General features: G+C 46.2%; 1 long non-coding RNA gene across 1 annotated transcript in view; it reads left to right on the plus strand.

Annotated features, from left to right (window-relative positions):
- The first annotated feature begins 1480 nt into the window (after positions 1–1480).
- Positions 1481–23558, plus strand: part of LOC142020870 (uncharacterized) — a 71974-nt gene continuing 49896 nt past the window's right edge. Inside the window, exon 1 of the long non-coding RNA XR_012647530.1 lies at positions 1481–1685. This is a non-coding gene — a long non-coding RNA (uncharacterized LOC142020870). The remainder of the gene's footprint in view (positions 1686–23558) is intronic.

Here is a 23558-nt window from a genome sequence, read left to right on the forward strand (position 1 = left end):
GTTGTGGGGGATGGCAGTCACAAGAAGTGAGCACACCCCATCTCAGAAAATCACATGAGACTATTAATAGCTGTGTTTGGTGCAGGGTTTGGGCAGTGTTCTACAAATAAGACTGGAGCCAGACATTGAATGATGAGATTAAAAAGAAATAATTAATAGTTAACTCAGTCACAGAGCATTGTCCATCCTGTACATTCAAAGACACAGGGATCTTGGGGGAAAAATAATACAGCTTCATATAATTAAAGAATGTATCATAATTCATATGCACCAGGAGACCAAATTACGGTCATATGGGCTACCCTAATGATGGTATTTGCTAACTTGAGTGCTTGACTTTGCAACCTTAGTGTTCTTTTAAAATAGTATGTAATAGTTTTTAAATGAAGGAACTGTATCTGTTCTCATGAATATTTTCATTCTCACACCAGCTAATGAAAATTGCACTGGTCAGGCATTCTTAGAAAGTCTTTCTTAATAGTTAATGTTAATAGAGACACTGGAGCATTCTCTCCGCTATTAATCTGAAGATGACAGGCCCACTCCTTAAGTACACGTAGAAGAAGAAGCTGAAGAAATACTGGCTGTGACACAAAACAAATTGTCTTCCTCCCTGCCCTTGTAACCCAGGGCATGTAGTGCAGGCTGGCAGCCATTGCGTTACAGATTTAAAGTGCTGGAATCTCTGAGTTCTGTAGCATGTTGCCTGATGGATTGGTGAGTAATGTACTTGAGGAGTGCATTACTAAGCACCAGACTAACAGCTAACTGTTGCCCATGGCTCTTGCTACAGATCATTCATTGTGCTATTCATTAGCTCTCTGCCAGTCTGTGTCTGGCACTCCTGCTGCCTGTGCTAAACCCCACCTGAGTGCCTGCTTAACCCCAAGGAGTAGTTCCCAAGTTTTCTCATGACTGATAGTAAAGAACAGGAAAACTGGAGGCTAAGGTGCAATGAAGCCTTTCTTCTCACACAGCATTTCTGGTGGCTGTGGTGGTAGATGGGAAATATACCTGTCACTAGCTATTTTCAGGTGTATTCATGATACTTGCTAGGAAATATGTATCTGCCAAATTTCCTATTCCAAGGAGAATGAAGTTCCAGAAAACAATGAAAACACTGAAGAGGAGAGACATTACGTATGATATATCTGGATATAGTTTCTGAGAGAGGAACTAGCCCACCCCTCACCCTCAATGGTTTTTCAATTAATGACATGCTGCATTTAGTCTGGTAGAAATGCCTAAATGCAGGCAATAGCACATGACTCTTCAGAGACATATGACTGACATTTTTATAGCCAAACCTAACAAAGAACACCTGCCTCTGCTGCTGGGTTGAGTTTTGTTGGATCAAGCAAGTGTTACATTTGAACCTTGGATGTTCTGGATGAGAAACCTATAGAAAATATCTTCTGGGTCTCAGTCACCATCTGGTTTTCATTTTCTGTTTGTTTTAGAAACCGTAATGCAAGGGAGACTCTGAGTGACAGCATTTGAGAGCCAGGCCTCGGCTCCTCCGCTAAGGAGATACGAGCTTCCTCACGCTGCCTCACCATGTAGTATCAGCCTGAGATGGAAGAGGGACATTCACAATGTGGAAGTGTTACGTTTCCATGGCTCATTACATCCTTGGTCTCTTGCGGCACGTCTGTGTAACCCGCACTAGTGAAACCTCAGCTGCGGTGGGTTTTCAGAACTTAGGCAAGCACTCTTAAAAACAGCCATGTTGCTAGCACTTTGAAGCTGCATCTTGTGCTCTGACGCTAAGGAGGGAGGTGGCTTCTGAATCAGAGCTGCAATTTCCAAGGGTGCATGGCTGGTTTTAGAGCACTAGTGTGAGCCCCATACACCCAGGCTGGGAGGTTCGCTGCCGCAGGCTGTGTGAACATGCTTTCGTTAACAGCGAGCATGCCAGTCAGTGCTGATGGTGGGGTTGAGTCCAGCTGGATTGATAATCCTCCCAACTCATTTCACATCTGGCTACTGAGAGGTCTTCATAGGGTGGCCACTTCAGTCATTACCAATTTGAACTGGTGACCCAGAGGTGAAACACTGCCCCACGGGTCTCAGACTCACAGCCTGAAGGCCATCTGCAGCCCCAGCAGTCCCACAATCCGGCCCTCATGTGGCTGCCAGCACATGGTCTCTTTGGCCCTGGGGGGGTAGTTTCATACTCTGCCCCCACGACCTGCCCTTGCTTTGCCCTCCCTGCCATTCCATCCCTTTCACAAACCTCCTCCTGTGATGGAAGCGGCTGTGGGGACTGCCAGAGGGACTTAATGCGGGGTGCCAGCAGGGGCTGGGCCCCTCACCCTCACTGCAGTGGGGAAACAAAGCAATGCAGCAGCCTCTGCTCTGCTCTGCTCTGCCGCCATCTTCCAGGACAGCCTATCGCTCCACTTTGGCACAGCAGCAGGAAGCAAAGCAACTGGGCTGGCCTGGGATTAAGCACAGAGAGGATCAGGCTGCTGCCTCAATCTGCTTCCTTCTGGACCCTGCTGCCACAGTGAGTGCAGGTGGTCCAGACACCTGCTACTGGCCCCAGACCGCCAAAGGTCCACAGGCTAAGCTGAGTATGGGGGACCGACCTGTTCACAGGATGGTTGGGGTGGAAGCACCAGCTACCTTGTACCCATCCTGTGGACAGGACAGCTCTGCACACACCTCCTCGGAGCCACAGGAATAAGCCAGCAGTGGAGTGCAGCTAGGAGCTGAAAGCTGCTCTGGTCCCTGTGCTGCCAGTGGGTGCTGGTATAGACCACCGGGGAGTTTTAAATCACCCGGAGGTGTCAGGTGAGGCCAAGGGATATGTGGTAGGGGAGCACAGAGACTCCTTCCCCTCATCTTGGGCCCTCCCAGAATGGGTGCCCGCTGGCCAAGTAGGAGGATTTGAGGACTGGCATTGGCCCTAAGGTAAACTGCGATTGAGGACCCCTGCGCTATACTAGCTCATTTCAAGTCACCTGAGCCATGCAGTGCTCCTGTTGGCCTCTGTCACAGGCTTTTCCTGAGTCAGAAACTTTAACTCTTGCTCTGCTGTCCTGTGCTGTGTAATCAGGCAGTAAGTTATTATAAAGCTAAATCTGGAAACTTGAATTTCTTCCGGCCCAGCCCATAGAGGGCAGAAAAGCCTACTTCCTACTTTTCCTACTTCCCAAGGAATTCCCCCCACCCCCAAAGGAAGGTCAGTGTTGTTTGCCTTCTGTTAAAACTGCATTAGGAAACCAAAATGATGTAAACACATAAAAGCCCTACAATATTTATATAGCACGTTACAAGACTAGATACCTCCCTGACTGACCAAGAAACATTTTGTATCCTCCAGTTTATTCCACCCATAGAAATGATTTACATTTCAAGGGGGTCATTCTAATTACCTTAAAGTATTTTGGGCTTCTAAGTATAATTCAATGGTATGGGAAGATTTTCGTTTCATTTGGAGTGATTTTCTTTGTCTTCTGCTACAGGTATACTAAGTACAGCTTGTTATTGCCCTGAGCAGAAAGCAAACCCTGGTTCTTGGTAATCTTCATGTTAATTGTGCAATCAACAGTCTCATTACACTTTACCTATAGAAACCAGGTGAGGGATGTGGAGTTAGACAAAGGAAAATATGCTGTTAAAATTAAAATTCCCAGTGAGTATTGTCAATCGGATAATTTGTCAATCGGATCAGCATGTTTCCAGTAATAATAAGTCATCAATCTCTTACTTCTCCTGACTGCTCTTTCTGTCGCTCTGTTTTCCTATACAAATCCTACAGTGGCTTATATTTAGCTGAGAATATTCTTTGCTTGCTTCCCTGTCTTCTTGCTTGAGTTTTCTTTCTTTAACAAGCACAACAGCATGCTGCCGTATCTTCAAAGAGGAAATTAATTCTGTCCGCAAAAGGGTCAAGTGCTAGAAAGTGCATAGCAATGCAGTTTGCATGGCAGGATACAGAAGATATGATGCTAATAAGATTCTAAGATGAGAACAGCAGACTAGCTCTAGGGATTCAGATGAAGGGTTCTGTAAATTTTAAAAGAAATGGTCTCCAAAAACTAATGATGTCTGCTTTCCAATTCATTAATAGTGTGGAGATGGAAGTGAGAAGCAGGCCATGCTTTGAAATATCAAGATGTAACGAGGATGAAAACAGAAAGAGCTCATCTCATTGGGGTCATAAAGCTGGAGCAGGAGGCAGGCTGTAGGGAACTGTAGGCAGTGTGGAGGGGGAAGGGAATTGCATCGTGGCATACTGTGTGTATTGACATGCAGTCACTGTACCAGCGTGGGTATAAAGTTCTCATACTGAAAAAGGGCTGCAATATTTATAAGACTTGGTTCAGTTTTGCTATTCAAGATGATTTATTGTATAGAATGTCTGAAGGATTCTGAAAACACAACTGAATTGTCTTAGCATATTTACAAAGGGCTCTTGGTAAACCTTGCCCTTCACCTTTTTGCAGTGTGTGCTTGAAACTGAGTAACAAGAACCTGAACCTTGTTTGTAGTTAATAGTGAGAGAAAAACCCTCAGGCAAAGCCTAATGAACCAAGAGCAATTCTGAGCTCTCCTCTGTAATATCTGCAGAGACTGTGCCTCTCCAAGAGCTGCTTGGACACGTCGTGTGACCTTGCTGCTTTACATCATTAAAATTTCCCATTGCTGGGTTAGTGTTTGCATGAAGGTGCTGTTGTGCAGATATCATGCCAAAGCCTCTCTTCCTGCATGCAGAGTTTGTAGCTAACAGAAAAAAATGTCTCTCTGCTTGAACAATTTCCAGAGCTGGTAGGTATGAGCAGGAGAGTTCAGTTGTGGCTTTTATTTTGACAAAGTTATTACATTGTGCAGCGCGAGGTTGTGTTTTTCCTCCTAGCTAATTTTACCTGTGTGAAATTTTCTGAGCTGCCCTCTAAACCTGTTACAATGGGAGGGGGTATAGGGGAACCAGCACCTTACCATCATCACCAGTTCTTTCAAGCCAGCGGGCAGACTGAGCGATTTGGTTGTGCCCAGCCCTGCAGAACCCTTCCCAAGGTCAGTGGTTCAGAAGGGAAGGCCTCATTGTGTCAGATTTGAGGCCTGCACAGTCACAGCTACTGTTCTGAGTGAGACTGTGGCACCTTATGGACTAACAGATATTTTGGAGCATAAGCTTTCATGGGCAAAGACCCACTTCATCAGATGCATGGGGTGGGGTTCAGAGGGGTATTTAAAGAGTGGGGTCCAGGAACTGAAGTGCAGTCATGCTCTCAGGTGCGATGAGAGGTGCCATATCATCCACTTTCCTGGCCTCACTAGTCCTAGACACTCCTTTCAAGCTTAGGGTTTGACTCTGAGAGGATGTTTCTTAACTCACCCCCCCTCACCCCAAGTGAAACAGGATTATCTGTGTGCTCTCCTGGACTTTGCTAAAGCTTCTGCTCTTCTTGACATTTATCCTTAAAGTGTACAGATCCCATAACTCAGTTGTAACAGCAACGAAGTGTCCTGTGGCACCTTATAGACTAACAGAAAAGTTTTGAGCATGAGCTTTCATGAGCACAGACTCACACGGCTACCCCTCCGATACTTAACTCAGTTGTGTGATTTAGTTTATGTCATCTCAGCACCAAGCCCTGCTCCAGAAAATGAATCTTTTATCGTGGAAAAGGTCAGGTCCATGGATAAGCAAGCTGGCGGTACGTGCCTGCAAAACCTCCACCCTCTTCATTGGAGTGTTTTCTTGGTGGAAATGGTTTTAGTGGGCTCTGGTGATTTACTGAGGCGGGGAGGCACTGCCTTACCTGAACATCAATGAATGGGAGTAGTCTTCTGAGAAGAGAGGATCTAGGGTCTGTGGAGAAAGCTTGGGTGAATTTTTGTTACCTTATCATAACCAAATCCCAAGAAGTGGGGAAGCCTAGACTGTGTTTGCAGAGTAAGTTGGGAAAGGCTCCTGCTCATATGGGGTTTATAAATGCTGAACAATTCTTTGATTAGTGTCTCTGTGGGTGCTCCACTCTGAGTGTCAGTGCATCCTCACGCTGGTGCTTGGAGATTCTTCCATAGCTGTGATTTTCCCCCAACGTACATGCATAAGGAGCATAAACACTGCCAAAAAAAGTGTGAAAATGTAATAAGAAAGGCCAAAAAATAGTTTGAAAAGCAGCTAGCAAAAAACTCAGAAAGCAATAACAAAATGTTTTTAAGTACTTCATAAGCAAGAAGACTTTAAAAAAGGAGCACTCAAAGATGATAAAGTCGTTGCAGAGAAAGTAAATTAATTCTTTCCTTCAGTTTTCACAGCTGAGGATGTTAGGGAGATTCCCAAACCTGAGCCATTCTTTTGAGGTGGCACATCTGAGGAATTCTCCAAGATCAAGGTGTCAGTAGAGGACGTTTTGGAATTAATTGACAAACTTAACAGTAACAAGTCTCCGGGACCAGATGGCATTCACCCAAGAGTTCTGAAAGAACTCAAATGTGAAATTGCGGAAATATTACCTGTGGTTTGTAACCTATCCTTTAAAACAGCTTCTGTATCCAGTGACTGGAAGATAGCTAACGCAATGCCAATATTTAAAAAGGGCTCTAGAGGCTATCCCAGCAATTATAGACCAGTAAGTCTAAGTCAGTACCAGGCAAATTACTCAAAACCATAGTAAAGAATAAAATTGTCAGACGCATAGAAGAACATAATATGTTGGGCAAAAGTCAACATGGTTTCTGTAGAGGGAAATCATGTCTTACTAATCTATTAGAGTTCTTTGACAGCCTCAAGAAACATGTGGACAAGGTGGATCCAGTAGCTATAGTGTACTTGGATTTCCAGAAAGCCTTTGACAAGGTCCTTCACCAAAGGCTCTTACATAAATTAAGTTGTCATGGGATAAGAGAGAAGATCCTTTCGTGGACTGAGAATTGGTTAAAAGACAAGAAAAAAAGGGTAGGAATGAATGGTAAATTTTCAGAATGAAAAGGGGTAACTAGTGGCATTCTGCAAGGATCAGTTCTAGAACCAACCCTGTTCACATATTCGTAAATGATCTGGAGAATGGACTGAACCGTGAGGTGGCAAACTTTGAAGATGATAATAAACTGCTCAGGATAGTTAAGACCAAAGCAGACTGTGAAGAACTTCATAAAGATCTCACAAAACTGAGTGACTGTATCACAAAATGGCAAATGAAATTTAATGTGGGAAAATGAAAATTAATGCACATCAGAAAAAATAACCCCAAGTATACATACAATATGGTGGGGGCTAATTTAGCTACAACTAATCAGGAAAGAGGTCATCATGGATAGTTCTCTGAAAACATCCATGCAGTGTGCAGCGGCAGACAAAAAAGCAAACAATGTTAGGAATCATTAAAAAGGGATAGAGAATAAGACAGAGAATATTTTATTTCCCTTTTATAAAACCATGGTATGCCCGCATCTTGAATACCACGTACAGAGATGGTCACCTTATCTCAAAAAGATATATTGGCATTAGAAAAGATACATAAAAGGACAACTAACATGATTAGGGGATTGGAACAGGTCCCTTATTAAGAGAGATTAAAGAGGCTAGGACTTTTCAGTTTAGAAAAGAGTAGACTGAGGCAGGATATGATAGTGGTATATAAAATTGTGAGTGGTGTGGAGAAAGTGAACGAGGAAAAATTATTTACTTGTTCCCATAATATAAGAACTAGGGGACACCAAATGAAGTTAAGGAGCAGCAGATTTAAAACAAATAAAAGGAAATTCTTCTTCACACAACACACAGTCAAAATGTGGAACTCCTTGCCAGAGGAGGCTGTGAAGGCTAGGACTATAACGGGGTTTTAAAAAGAGCTAGATAAATTCGTGGAGATTAGGTCCATTAATGGGTATTAGCCAGGATGGCTAATGAATGATGTGCCTGGCCTCTGTTTGTCAGAGGCTGGAGATGGATAGCAGAAGAGAGATTGTTACCTTTTCAGTTCAATTTCTCTGGGGTACGTGATATTGGCCACTGTTGGCAGACAGGCTACTGGGCTAGATGGACCTTTGGTCTGACCCAGTATGGCCGTTCTTATGCCTCCTCGTACTCTCTGGTGTGCATGTGGCATGGGCGCCTCCATTCCTTCTCTACCTGACAAATATAGCAGGACACTCCAAAACAGGAAAGCCATGGAGAAGTAGAGCACCCATGGGGACACGCATCTGGGAGAGCCACCATTACTTCCTCTTCTTTGAGTAGTGTGCCTGTGGGTGCTCCACTCCGGGTGACTATAAAGCCGTAGTCACAAAATGGAGGTAGGCTTGGAGCTCAGTTACTATGACAGTAGACATCACAGCTTGTCCCCCTTGGAGGGAAGATGCGATGGCAGAGGAGAGAGCATAGTGCCAAGCAAACATGTTAGTGGAAGCGTTGCAATGTCTGTAAGGGGTATGTTCTTGAGAAAGATGGTAGTGGAAGACATGGAGTGGGCCATGATGGTGCCTGGCAGCTCCCTACAATGAAGTGTATAACAGGTGTGGATGCAGGAGGAAACCCACTTGAACGGTTGCTGAGACGAGATGGGCAAGCCTTTGGACCACTCTGCAAAGGATAAGAAAACCCAGGGTTACTTGTCCCAAGTACTTGTCTACAGTAGATGTAGAAAACCATAGATGTGAAATAGAGAGGGAAGCTTGGGCAGAAACTTGGGATGAGGTCACAAGGTAACTATCTTTGGTAAAAACAGTGTGGGGAGGCTCAACCATGAGGGCGGCTAGCTCCTTGATGCGCCTGGCTGACATATGTACAAGAAATGAGACCTCCATAGATAGATGGAGCTAGGAGCACGTTGCCAAGGGCTCAAAGGGTGGCTTCATAAGGCAGTGAAGCACATGGTTAAGGTCCCAAATGGGGACTGTGGGGGCAGACTGATGGAAAGGATTCTCTTTACTTCATCAGAGCACAGGGACACTACACGAAGACTTGTTCAGGATTTGTAAACCCCAGAGGAGCAGAAACCTTTCCCAACTTGCTCCCCCACTTCCTGGGATTTGGCTATAATAAGGTAACAAAAATTCACCCAAGCTTTCTCCACATACCCTAGATCCTCTCTTCTTAGAAGACCACTCCCATTCTCTGATGTTCACGTAAGGCAGATGGGAACATTGCTGTTCTACAACGTACACCTGTGTGCACCTTCACACTCTTCGGCCATGTGTGAACATATGAAAAACAGACACAGTTTGGATGCTCTTTTCATCACTGAGCTTGACAAAGACCAAATTTGCAGCTCTAGTTTGATGTGTCAAGCTCACTTTGTTCTTCTGATGAGACAATTTGGTTGTGTATTACTGTTAGTGATTTCCAGTGACAGTTTCCAAATTTCTACCACTACTTGAGTTTCAAAGGTGGAAAAGCAGTAGTCTCTGCTGGAAAAGACAGACAGTGGTTTCTGGAGAGCAGCTAATGGGATGGAAGGACTAAAATGAGATGAAAGGGTTGCAGTATCACAGCAGAAGAACCTTTCTATACTTGGCTTAAGAGAAGAATGAATGAATGAATTTCTTATCCCCATAAAGCACAGCTGTTGCTTGCTGCAGCACTGTACTTGTATGGTCTTGTATATGATCTGTGCAGATTCATGAAGCATAGACAGGGACTGACTTTCCATTCTGATACATAAGCATAACTGTGCTGAATGCTATGCTGTCCAGAGTCTCAAAAATAACTCGGACATTATAATGAAGACAGCTGACAAAGGGGGTGCTATCGTTGTCATGCATAAGTCAGACTAGGAACAGGAGGTAGCTGGACAACTCTCCAACACCACATTTTACAGACCTCTTTCCTCAGATCCCACTTTAGAATTCCAAAAGAAACTGCACTGTCTACTTAAAGAACTCCCTGCCTCTAATTGAGACCCAGTTCACTCAGGCACACCATTTGAGCCCCAACCTGGATGATTCTATCTACTGCCCAAAATCCACAAACCTGGAAACCTAGTATCAGAGAGGTCACTGTGTTAATCTGTATCTTTGAGAACAACAAGAAGTCCTGTGGCACCTTATAGACTAACACATATTTTGGAGCATGAGCTTTCGTGGGCAAAGACCCACTTCATCAGATGCATGAGTTGGGGGGGCAGAGGGGTATTTAAAGAGTGTGGTCCCAATAAAAGGGAGGGCCAGAGCTGACAAGGTCTATTCAGTCACAGTGGACAAAGCCCTTTATCAGTAGTATATATGAAGAGAGGGAAAAACAGGTCAGATGGGGTGGGGGCGGAATAGGGATGGGATCTGGCCCATTCTCAGTCTAATGTGGAGATGTTAATACCTAGGGCAGAGAAGCTCCTTTTGTAAGGTGCGAGCTGCTCCCAGTCTCTGTTTAATCCTTGGTTAATGGAGTCAAATTTGCAAATAAATTGCAGCTCAGAGATTTCTCTCTCCATTTGATGTTTGAACTGTCTTTGTTTCAGGACTGCCACTCTTAAATCTGCTACTGAGTGTCCAGGGAGATTGAAGTGTTTCTGTACATTACCATTCCTGATGTCTGATTTATGTCCATTTATTCTTTTATGTAGATACTGTCCAGTTTGGCCAATGTAAATTACAGTGGGGTATTGCTGGCACATGATGGCATATGTTTTATTAGTAGATGTGCAGGTAAAGGAGCCTCTGATGGTATGGTTGGTGTTAGGTCCTGTGATGATATCACTGGTGTAGTTATGTGAGCAGAGTTGGCAGCGAGGTTTGTTGCAGGGATTGGTTCTAGGCTTAGAGTTACTGTTTTGTCACCTATAATGGCTGGTGAGGATTTGTTGAAGGTTGGCAGGCTGTCTGTAGGCGAGGACAGGCCTGCTTCCCAAGGTCTGTGAGAGTGAAAGATCACTGTTCAGGATGGGTTGCAGATCACTGATGATAGGTTGGAGAGGTCTTAGGTGGGGGCTGTATTTGATGGTCAGTGGTGGTCTCTTGTTTTCCTTGCGAGGCCTGTCTTGTAGCAGGTGGCTTCTGGGTACCCCTCTGGCTCTGTCAATCTGTTTCCTCACTCCTTTAGGTGGGTATTGTGGTTTGCGGAAAGCTTGGTAAAGGTCATGTAGATGTTTGTCTCTATCTGATGGATCAGAGCAAATACAGTTGTACCTTAGTGCCTGGCTGTACACAATGGATCATGTAGTGTGCCCTGGATGGAAGCTGGAGGCGTGTAGATAAGCATAGCGGTCCGTGGGTTTTCCGTATAGGGTGGTATTTAAGTGCCCATCACTTATCTGCACAGTAATGTCCAGGAAGTGAATCTCTTGTGTGGACTGGTCCAATCTAAGGTTGATGGTGGGGTGGAAACTGTTCTGTCACCTTGGTACTGGGCACCCCCCTGCATAGCAAAGGCTCTTTATGTGGCTCAAGGCTTTCAGATTGAGCCACTCTGGCTTCTGATTCTGCAAGGTTCTTTGACTCAGACAATGACATTTCTCCTCAGAACAGCGAAAAACACTTAAGCCAAGCCAGTGCAATTACAACAGTGCCAACAGCAATAGGTGTCACCACCCATGCCACCGAGCTGGCAATACTGGGATCCGTGGGTGGTTTTTCATCACCAGCCTCTTCCCCAGCTATCACCTCAACCTATGAACAAACCCTGACATGGACACATCAGCGATTTCAGAGGTCGAGGACCGTGGGACTTATACTAGGGGAGATGATCAGGTAAATTCTCCACTCCCATCACAATTCTCTCCCTCGTTGTCCTCTGCAGGCTCGACTATACCACCACCCACCTCCATCTTGGGTGATGACCCCAGGACCTTTCAAGACCTTTTCAGAAGGGTCTCAGGCAGGCTAGGGGTACACTTCACAAGCTGACTAATATCTGACACTTCTCCACCCAGAGCAGAATGGCGACACCATTAATGAAGCCTTCTGGATCCCGGCAGGCTTCTGTGGAGCACTCCAGTCTCCATTCCACCCATGTCAAAGAGGCTGGATTTAAAGTACTATGTGACCTCAGATGGGGCTGACTTCCTCTTCTCTCACCCCCCCACCAACTCAGTGGTTCCCACACTTTTTGGCATTTTGCCCCCTTTTGATTTTTGAGAAACCCTCATGCCCCCCCCACCTCTTTCTTTACCGCAGGGCAGCCACCTGAGCCACCTGTGAGCCACCTCTCTGAGCCAGCCCCCCCCAAAAGCCAGGCACCGCCAGTCCCTCATCTAATCCCATCATCCTCCTCCCCTCCAAACCCACACTCACTCACCTTTGCAGGAGGCAGCTGGCTCCACGCGGGCCTCCACCGTCTGCCTGCTTTTTTATAAAGGCTGCACTGGGTCGCCCACCTGAAATGGTAGGGGGCTGAGAGCCAGAAGCAAGGGCCAGTCTTTTTTTTTCAGGTGTGGGGAATGACTGGGTGCGGGCTGCGTTGCCCTGCGCTCCCCCTGGAATTTCTTCACACCTCCACCCCCACCCCAGTTTGGGAAACCATGCTCTCTCTCATTGATAGTAGAGGTCATGAATCAGAGAGGTGGACAGCAGAATGTCAGATTCACCCCATGAGATAAAGAGTGGAAAAGGCTGGATACCATGGGGAAAAGGCTTACTCCTCAGCCAGCCTGCAGCTTCACATTGCCAATTGTATGGCATTGCTTGCAAAATATACACACCATGTCTTTGACCAACTTCACACTTTTGAGAATTCCAAATAACAAAGGAGATCAGTATAAAGCCTACATGGGAGAGGATTCCCTCATTTCAAGGACAGCTTTATAATCAGCTCTGGATGAAGCAGACACCGCTGCAAGGTCCTTATCATCAGCAGTGGTTGTGAGGCGAGTGTCCTGGCCACAGTTGTCCAGCTTTCCCAGGGATGTCCAACCCACCAAAATGTCTCAACTTCTCAGAAAACACTAAGGAGATGCTTCACTCCCTCAAAGATTCACAGGTCGCCTGATGTGCCCTGGGCATCCAAACAGTTGCAGCAAAATGCAAACAAAACAGTTTAGTCACAGGTACAAGCCATCTCCATTTAATAAAAGACACTAGGGTAACAGAAAATGTCAGAAACAAGCGAGGAGGAGACAAACTACAGATCAGTGTCTGACCCCTCAGGCTCCTGCCTGTCAGTCGCTTTGAAGATTTGGTCCAGAGTCGGACGGTTCCCATAGCTTGCGGGCCCCAGGCCGAGCCACACACGACCTTCGGCTCAAGGCTAGCAGCATTCTACCCTGCATGGTGAGCCATCACCGCCGACAAGTGGGTCTTAGACATCCTACACACCAGTTATGTCACCCCATTCATCTCCAAACCCCACCCGGACATCCACGCCCCTTTTCAGAGACCCCTCTCGTGAGTCTGTGCTTGTGCAAGAGGCACAACATCTTCTACAGCTGGGGGCCATAGAAGAGGTACCCGCTGAGCAGAGAGGAAGGAGCTTCTACTCACATAACTTCCTCACACAGAAGAAAACAGGGGGTTGGAGACCCATATTCGACTTCAGAAATCTAAACTGGTGCGTGACTTGTCAAAGATCCAGGATGATAACGTTAGCCACGACCATCCCTGCATTACAGAAAGGGGATTGGCTGTCCACTCTCGGCCTCCAGGAGGCTTATTTTCACTTCGCCATGAACCCATCGCACAGATGATTCCTCAGATTTGTGATAACGAAACAACACTTCTTCGAGTAGCATCCCTGTGCTCCACTCTGGGTGTTGGTGCGTCCTTGTGCTGGCACCCAGAGATTCTTCCATAGCCATGGTTTCCCACACCATGCATTCACAGAAGTGCCTCCTAATGCTCTTTGGCACATGAGTGGCGCAGGCTCCTCACTTCCTTCTCTACTGTCCTCTGTTGCAGACAGGTCATTGTCAGTCTCTGCAAGAGAGTTCAAATTTAATTAGTTACTTAGCTTATAGTTCGTGTTTAGCCATTCTGTAGTCCGAGTTGCTTACTCTTGTTCTGTGTTTACAAAAAAAAATAGTTTTGATTAGTTCGGTTAGAGTTAGAGTGCTGCATCACCGCTATCCCAGGCTCCCCAGCCTTTAAGCAGTGCACCATGTGCAAGGATACCATGTCCACTGCAGATGGCCAGGCGTCCTGCATAAAGTGCCTCAACAAAGGCCACCAGGTACAATCATGCATCCACTGTTCTAGCCTGATGGCCAGAGCTCATCAAGACCAAGCCAACAGACTCAAAATCTTTTTCTATGAGAAGTGCCTGCAACCAGTGATTCAACAAGCCAACTGCCCAGGACAAGGACAAGGGTGAGAACTCTAAGCATCTTATCATCATCATCATCATCATCATCATCATCAATAACCTTGGGCTCAGCGCCCGTTGGTGTCTGATGTGTCTCTCTCTATTTCCTTCCATCTTTCCCTATCCAGTGCAGAGTGGCTTAGTTTCTGTGGACTAGCTCCGCACCAATCTACTATATCATCTATCCATTCTCTGTGGGGTCTGCCTCTCCTTTTCGAACCGTCCATTATGCCAAATACTAGGGTCTTGATTTTTCGTTCATTGTTCATTCTGCAAATATGTCCAAATAGTTGTAGCTTCCATTTTATAACTTTCTGCAGCAGGTTCTCTTTCGGCTGTATCTTCCTATATAATTCCTCACTGGTGACCTTCTGCATTCATCCTATTCTCAGAATCTTTTTACAACAACTCCTTTCGAACTCCAATATTCTTCTTTTCAAATCTTTCGTTCTCACCCATGTCTCACATCCGCACAACATGCTGCTGAATACACACGTTTTCAAGACGCTCAGCTTCGTTCTTAAGCTAATTGCTTTGCTTTTCCAGATCTTATCAATCACCTTCAAACTCGCTCTTGCTTTCGCTATTCTAGTTGCTATTTCCTTCTTACAGTCTAGATCATACGTTTTGTTGCTCCCCAGATATGTGAACTTCTCTACATTTTCTAGTTCAATACCATCAGCACTGATCTTCCTTCCCATTTCTTTATATCCAAATAGCATTGTTTTTGTTTTTATCGATGTTCAGAATCAGCCCGTACCACCTCCCTTCTTCGTTTAACACTTACACCGTTTTCGCTAGCTTCTCCTCATCTTCCTCAATGATAACCATATCATCTGTGAATCTCAAGTTGTTTATTCTTTTCCCATGCACAGATATGCCTTCTTCCTCTTCCTTGGTCTTGTCCATCACTCTCTCCAGATGTGCAATGTAGATAGTTGATGATATTGGATCTTCTTTTCTCATACCTCTACTTGTTTTAAACCAACTTCCTAACTCCCCGCATGTTCTCACCGCTGCCTCCGCATTGTCACTGATATTCTTCAATAACCATATCAGTCTGCTATCCATTCCATATGACTCCTACACCACCCAAGTCGCTTTCTGATCTATATTGTCAAATGCCTTTTGAAAATCAACAATTCAAGTGTATACATTCTTGTTCTTTCATCAAGCTTTCTCCGCTATCAGTCTAAGCATCTCCCAGCCTCTAAAGGTCTCCCACTAGTGTGCTGGGCCCCTCTCCTGCCCTCTAGTGCCGTCTGCCAGTAGGGAAAAACCATCTGAGGCTCCCTGGCACTGTCCCTGCTGGCACCAACCAAGCAGGCGCACTTCATGCTGAAACACAAACATACTGCATCGACATCATCGACACTGATGGCACCACCAAGCCCATTAATGGGCAAGGCCTGGCAGACTAGACCAGGAACAGTTTCCGCCCCATCTCCAGTGTCAACACCCACATGTAAGCAGCACCGTTCCTGCTGTCCAGAACTGGGGACATCGTGGGAGACCAAGGCAGACTCCCCTCCCCACTCATGAGCATCAGGGGATTCAGGATGGCACTGTCACAAACACAGTGCATCCACCATGTCATGGATATTGTTGACACAGCAGCATGTGTCACTGCATTGGCGATCATTATGTGTTGCACATCGTGCCTCATCCCCTCGTGGGTGCCTGAAGAACTGCCGCAAAAGGTTGAAGACTTGCCATTCACCGCCAACATTTTTTCATGGAGAAAGACGTAGTATATCCTTCATTCAATGAAGGACTCCAGAACTACACTGTGCACCCTCAGAATGTGTACACCCTCAGTTAAGGAGGCTCACTACTCACCTTACCAGCACCCTCGGGACGAGTTCCAACAATCCCACCACCAACCTCTCTTCGAGCAGTGTCAGAAACATAAACTGCAGCACCAATGCCCTAGCAGACCACACAAGAGCCAGCAGCCCTCAGTGCCCCACCCTCAACGTTCCAAACAGCAGTTTTGAGGGTGTGGTCAGGAGTCTGATCCAACATTCTCAGGAGGGCATCACAGACACACAACCATTTCACCACCATCTCTGCCCCTTTCTGCACCAGTGGAAAGTCATCACCCCAGGCAAATGGGTACTGGAACTGGTGGCATGAAGTTACTCCATCCCCTTCATATCTATGCCCCCTACCCACCCCCTACCCCATCCCGCTTCAGGGACCCTTCTCACAAGAATCTCCTCAACTAGGAGGTTCAGCACCTCCTTCATTTGGGGGTCATTGAGCCTGTCCCTGAGGAATTCCAGGGCAGGGGGTTCTACTCCACTTACTTCCTCACCAAGGAGAGGAGTGGTGGATGGAGACCTATTTTGGCTCAACAAGTATTTCCTGCACTTGGGACGGAAGAATTCCAACCACTGTTACTGGCTGGGGACTGACTGGCTAAGTAACAGTGCAGCAGAAGAGGACCTGTGGATTACAGTGGATGAAAGACTGGATATGAGTCAACAGTGTGCCCTTGTAGCTAAAAAGGCTAACGGCATATTGGGGTGCATTAGGAGAAGCATTTCCAGCAGATCTAGAAAAGTTATTATTCCTCTCTACTCGGCACTGGTGAGGCCACATCTGGAGTATTGTGTCTAGTTCTAGGCCCCCCAGTATAGAAAGGATGTGAATACATTGGAGCAGATTCAGTGGAGGTCAATGAAAGTGATTAAGGAGCTGGAGCACATGACCTCTGAAGAGAGGCTGAGAGATTTGGGCTTATTTAGTTTTCAGAAGAGAGAAGTGAGGGGCAATATGATAGTAGCCTTCAACTTCCTGAAAGGGAGCTCTAAAAAGGATGGAGAGAGACTGTTCTCAGTGGTGTCAGATGGCAGAATGAGGAGCAGTGGTCTGAAGTTACAGAGGGAGAGTTGTAGGTTGGATATTAGGAAAAACTATTTCACCAGGAGGGTGGTGATGCACTGGAATATGTTACTGAGACAGGTGGTAGAATCTCTATCCCTAGAGGTTTTTAAGTCTCTGCTTGACATAGTCATGGCTGGGGTGATTCAGTGGAGGTGATCCTGCTTTAGGCAGGAAGCTGGACTAGATGACCTCCTGACGTCCCTTCGAGCCCTAGAATTCTATGATTCTATGATTTACAGGCAGTTTCAGGATGGTGACTCTTGCTATCATTATTCCAGTTCTGGACAAGAATGACTGGCTCTCATCTCTTGATCTACAGGATGCGTATTTCCATATCACCATCCATCTGGCTCGCAGACGCTTCCTCCATTTCTCAGTGGGAAGCTCCCACTACCAATATCGGGTCCTCCTGTTTGGTCTTTCCATGGCACCACACTTGTTCTTTAAAACCCTGGAAGTTGTGGTCGTTTACCTTCATTATCAGGGGTCATTATTTTCCCCTACCTGGACAACTGCCTCATAAAGGGGCTGTTGCTCCCCAAAGCATGACACATGGTGCACCTCATCATGCATCTCCTGCTCAGCCTGGGCTTCCCTATCAATTATGCAAAATCTGCAATCCATCCCCCTCAGGCTCTGGAGCTCATAGGAGCTGACATAGACACTGTCACCACCATGGCTGCCCTGCCTGTCCAAAGGTTTCGCACCCTGTGCAATCTCGTTCAGGCAGCACGCTTGTTGCTCACCACTATAGTGCATGCCTGCCTAGTGCTTCTGGGTCATATGGCTGCCACCACTCAGGAGGTCAAGCTAGCCAGGCTCCACATGTGCTGTCTCCAGTCCTGGCTGGCCTTATGTTATGCTCCAGCAAGGGGTCTTTAAAGACCATAGCCATTCCTCCTTGGGTTCTCTCTTCTCTTCAGTGGTGGATGTGCCCAAGCTACATCGTTACCACTGTGCTCTTTCATCAGCCACCACCATCAGTCATGCTCACCACAGACACCTCTCTCCTCGGTTGGGGAGTGCAACTTGATCATCACACGGTGCAGGGCAGATGGTTGTTCAGCAAACAAATGCGTCACATCGACCTGCTGGAAATTCGAGCAGTCCATTATACCTACAAACATTTCCAGCAGCTCCTAACTGGCAAATTGATCAATATCCTTACTGGCAACACCACCTGCATGTATTACATCAACCCCAGGGAGGAGTTCATTCACCATCTCTCAGTGCAGAAGCCATAAGGCTGTGGACATGGTGTATTTGACACTGGGTCAATCCCATAGCCCCCTACCTTCCTGGAGTTCTCAACATGATGGCCAATATTCTCAGTCGCTCATTCACTGACCGTCATAAATGGGAAATCAACATAGTTGACCTCAACTGGGTGTTCCAACTGTGTGGCTACCTTCACAAAGATCTGTTTGCCACCAGGACTAACAGGAAGTGCCACTGGTACTGTTCCAGAGTGGAGCTGGGAAGGCACTCCCTTGATGATGCCTTTACCATCATGTGGAACAAGCCACTACTGTACACATTCCTTCTCATTCCACTACTGCACAAGGTATTACTCAAGGTCAGGCAAGGCTGAGCCCTCCTCATCCTAGTAGCCTCAGCCTGGCCCAGATAAACGTGGTACCCTTACCTCTTTCGGATGTCAATAGCGGCTCCTTATCCATTTCCTCCTCATCATGACCTTCTGTCTCGGGATTTCAGCCACACTCTGCATCCCAATCCCCTCAAACTTTGTCTTCATGGATGGCTCTGTCTTGATTCCACAATGCCAAAAACCACATGCTCTGAGGGAGTAAAGAGAATCCTCATAACAGTAGATGGGAACCAACACTCAAGTCTTACCTTTATAAATGGTGATGTTTTCCTCACTGGGTGGACACCTATCATTCAATGCCTCCTAATACCATGCTTTTATCCATCCCCTTAGACTACCTACTGTACCTGTGTAAGTTGGGCCTCAGTTTCAGCATGGTCTGTGTACACATTGCAGCCCTAGTGGCTTTTCACCAACCTGAAGATGGATTGTCATTCTTGGCCCATCCCATCACCAAAAGCTTTTTAACAGGCCTTCAAAACACCTTCCATCGGTCTGCCCCCTGGTTCCCATCTGCGACTTTAACTATGTGTTTCATTGCCTCGTGAGACTACCTTTCAAGCCCTTGGCAACATGCTCCTGGCTTCATCTGTCTATGAAGGTCTCGTTCCTCATGGTGATCACATCGGCCAGGTATGTTGGGGAGCTCGCTACCTAATGGCCGAGCCTTCCTATGCAGTCTTTATCAAAGATAGTTACTTTGCGACCTCATCCCAAATTTCTACCCAAGATTCCCTCGCCCTTTCACATTAATGAACCTATTCACTTACCTACATTTTTTCCCAAGCCACATTCTGACCCAGCGCATGCAGCGTGACGTGTTAGATGTCCACCAAATGTTGGCCTTCTACATTGACCGCACAAAGCCGTGGCACAAGTCTCACTGGCTTTTCCTATCCTTCACAGAGTGGTCCAAAGGCCTACCTGTCTCATATAAGGACTTTCCAAGTGGGTTTCCTCCTGTGTCCCCATCAATCAGCATTGACAACTATACATTAGAGGTTGTCCAAGAGTTCTTTTACCTCGGGTCCACCATCACTGACACCCTGTCATTGGACACTGAGCTAAATAGGAGGATCGGAAAAGCGGCCACAGCTCTGTCCAGACTCAGCAAGAGAGTGTGGAATAACAACAAGCTGTACACTCACACCAAAATGCAAGTCTACAGAGCCTGCATCCTCAGCACCCTCCTTTATGGCAGCGAGACTTGGACCCCGTATGCCCGCCAGGAAAAGAGGCTGAACGTCTTCCACTTGCGCTGCCTCAGGCGCATTCTTGGAATATCATGGAAGGACAGAGTGACCAACACTGCCGTCCTCGAGCAAGCTGGAATCCCAACCATGCACACCCTCCTCAGGCAGCGTCGACTCCACTGGCTTGGCCACGTCCACAGGATGAATGATGGAAGGATTCCAAAAGACATCCTGTATGGTGAGCTAGCCTCTGGCAAAAGACCTCCCGGACGCCCCCAGTTGCGTTACAAAGATGTCTGCAAGAGAGACCTCAGAGAGGTAGACATCGAGCTGGACAACTGGGAAGATCTAGCAGAGGACCGCGGCAGATGGAGGCAGGGGTTACACAATGGCCTTCAGAAGGGCGAGTTGAAGATCAGACAGCTAGCAGAGGAGAAGCGAGCGCACAGAAAGCACAATAAGGACTTGCCAGACGCCCACTACATCTGCAAGAGATGCAGCAAGGACTGTCACTCTCGTGTGGGTCTTTATTGTCACAACAGACACTGTAAATGAAGTCCTCAATTGAAACTATAAAGGGCGCGATCCATAGTCTATGCAGACTGAAGGATGCCTACACGTGTACTTGTGTGTATCTCTATATCTCTAGTGCATCAGTCTTGCCTTCTTAGGAAGGCAGTGGAGTTGAATAGAGAGGAGAATGTTTGTTATCCCCACCATGCTGCTCAGATAGGCTTACATTTGGGGGCACTGTAACTACAGATTAGCTTATCCCACAGCCCACTCCACAAGACAAGCAGCTAGTAAGCTGAACTACTAGATGGGCACAGTAGGGAGAGACAGGTGAAAGGAGTTTCATGGGGCACCATGCAAGGTAATGGATTAGGCTTGGAGTGGGGACTCAGTCACTATTTTGGTGCTGAATTGTTGTGTGACCTTGAACAAGTCTCTCATGCTCTCTGAGCCTCTATTTCTTTATTTGTACAAAGGAGGTAATAATAGAGTGGGACATGCATGAAGAGCCAGGGTCAATGATGTGGAACTAAATGACAGGAGTTCACAGCTCTTTCACGAAGCCCAGATCACTCTGTGTTGATTTTAGGATGCCCCACCATGCCAGGAAAAGAAAGCTTGTGAAGTATGTGCTCTGGGACCTCCGTGGAGCTCCTGCTGTGCATGTTAGCCACAAGATGTCCACTAATGAGCCAAAGGTACCAGTTATTATTTGTAAGCCTGTCCATATCTGGAGTGATCTGATGCAGGCCCTATCGTCAGGCTGCCTGTTCCATTCCTTCTTAGTTCCACATGGCCCAAGTCTGAACCTCCAGAGTCTGGAGCTGCAGATACTCAACACTATATATTAGTCATGGTGACTAGCTTTGTAAATGTTGCTACCTAAGCAGTGTGTATGCAGCAAGATCTCTGGCCCTGAGACATGTTGGTGTGGCAAACCCTAGTGCAGGTTTTCTTGTAGTTAAGTCAATAACATAACCAGAGTGGTGCCCCTTGCAGTGCTTATGTTTATATTCAATTGATTTCATTTTGTTCTTGTTGTGTCTTCAGCGGGATGGTAGTTTTACACTAAATGCATGTTCATTACACAGTTTCATCCGAGTGAAAGCAGGGTGGGAGAATGAGACTGGGCAGGGGTTTGTTGCATTTTGGATCTCTAGGAAGTCGTCGGTCTGGTGTGAAGTAGGGATGGTTTGGGTTGTGTAGAATAAACACACCAGTTGGCTCTGTCTTCTGAGAGCATAATTACTGAAATAAAGTTGTCAGTAGGTTTGAAAGTGAATGAGCCCATGATGTTAATGAGGCAGTCCATACCTCATGGTTATGGTGTGGTTTCCAGCAGTCTACAAACCCCCAAAATGATACTATCTAAGTTTATATTCAGCCCTCCTGGGTATAGATTTCCTCAAAACCAAAAGACTAGAAACATTTCTCTTGGCCTGGCATCACCTTAACAGTATTTCTCTGCTTGTCTGTCTATAAATTGATATCTTTTGAATGCCAAAACTACACAAGACCAAATTTTTAGGAACTCTTCTACCATTGGGCAGATCCCTGTTGAATTTGGAAGAAATCAGAAAATTGAAAGGGAGTAATGGGGGACACAGACCTCCTGGCATCTGGTAACTAGAGCTACCAGCTTATCCATGCCTGTGACTGTCCATACATCTCAGAATCATTGTTAAATGGACAAGGTGGGCAAGGAAATCGCTTTTGTTGGACCAACATGTGCGGGTGAGATGGAGATGCTTTCAAGCTACATGGACCTGTACAAGGCTGAAGAAGTGGTCTGTGTGGCTCAGAAGATTTTTTATCTCACCAGTAGAAGTTGGTCCCACAAAAGCTATTACCTCAGCCACCTTGCCTCTGTAATATCCTGGGGCAGCCAAGCTACAACCATGTTGCTTACAGAACCAGTCGTTGGCAGCCACTAACGCATTTCAGCAAAACACAACTGCCATCTCAGCTCTGCCTGTCATCCTCATGGTGTTCAAAATGTAGAGACAGAATGGCTTCCAATCCAGACAAAGAAACAGTTTAACAAATTACAGAGTAGACAATCGCAGCTGTTTACATCTGTCCCTGACATAAAAGAACATTGGGGCCGGGACAGAGGAACGTAAGGAGCCCTCGTGTGCAGGACACTCAACCCACAGAAGCAATAGAGGGTGCACCACTCTATTTAAAAGGGAAAAGCTTTGATTCTCTAGCGCAATTCACTGACAACCCACAGAAGCAATAGAGGGTGCACCACTCTATTTAAACGGGAAAAGCTTTGATTCTCTAGCGCAATTCACTGACAAGACTGAAGTCAGTGGCAGACTCAGTCATCCAAGAACAGAAGAGACTATGTGATTTAAAAAAATAAAGTTAAGAAAATGTCACACCTAGGCTACGTCTACACTTACAAAAAACTTCAAAATGGCCATGCTAATGGCCAAATCGAAGAATACTAATGAGGCACTGAAATTAATATTCAGCACCTCCTTAGCATGCCGCCAGCCACGGCACTTTGAAAGTGCCGCAGTTCTCTCGTCCGCAGCTCATCTACATGGGGGTCCTTTTCGAAAGGACCCTGCCAACATGAAAATCCCCTTATTTCTATCAGTGACTAGTCTCTCTATAGTTACAGCTGAAGCTAGAATCCCATTACATTGCTAATTCTGAACACTACAGCATTCTACCAAACACACCAAACTGATGTGGCTGCTAACTGGCTGCCAACACCGATCAGCTGATAGAAATAAGGGGATTTCGATGTTGGCAGGGTCCTTTCAAAAAGGACCCCCATGTAGATGAGCCGCGGGCGAGAGTACCACGGCACTTTTAAAGTGCCATGGCTGGAGGCAGGCTAATGAGGCACTGAATATTCATTTCAGCGCCTCATTAGTATTCTTCGATTTGGCCATTAGCATGGCCATTTTGAAGTTTTTTGTAAGTGTAGACACAGCCCTACTGTTCTGAGCTCTCCCTGCCCCATCTCCTTAATGTCTTATTTAACTTGCCTCCAACTCCCCCCCAAAAAAATGCCTAGCCTGACATACAGTGGCACACATACAATTTTAAACAGCTTGTCTTCAGTTTGGTGTGTTTGGTAGAATGCCATAGTGTTCAGAATTAGGAATGTAATGAGATTCTAGCTTCAGCTGTAATTATAGAGACTAGT

This window comes from Carettochelys insculpta, chromosome 14 (genome assembly GCF_033958435.1).
Source record: "Carettochelys insculpta isolate YL-2023 chromosome 14, ASM3395843v1, whole genome shotgun sequence".
Lineage (NCBI taxonomy): Eukaryota > Metazoa > Chordata > Testudines > Carettochelyidae > Carettochelys > Carettochelys insculpta.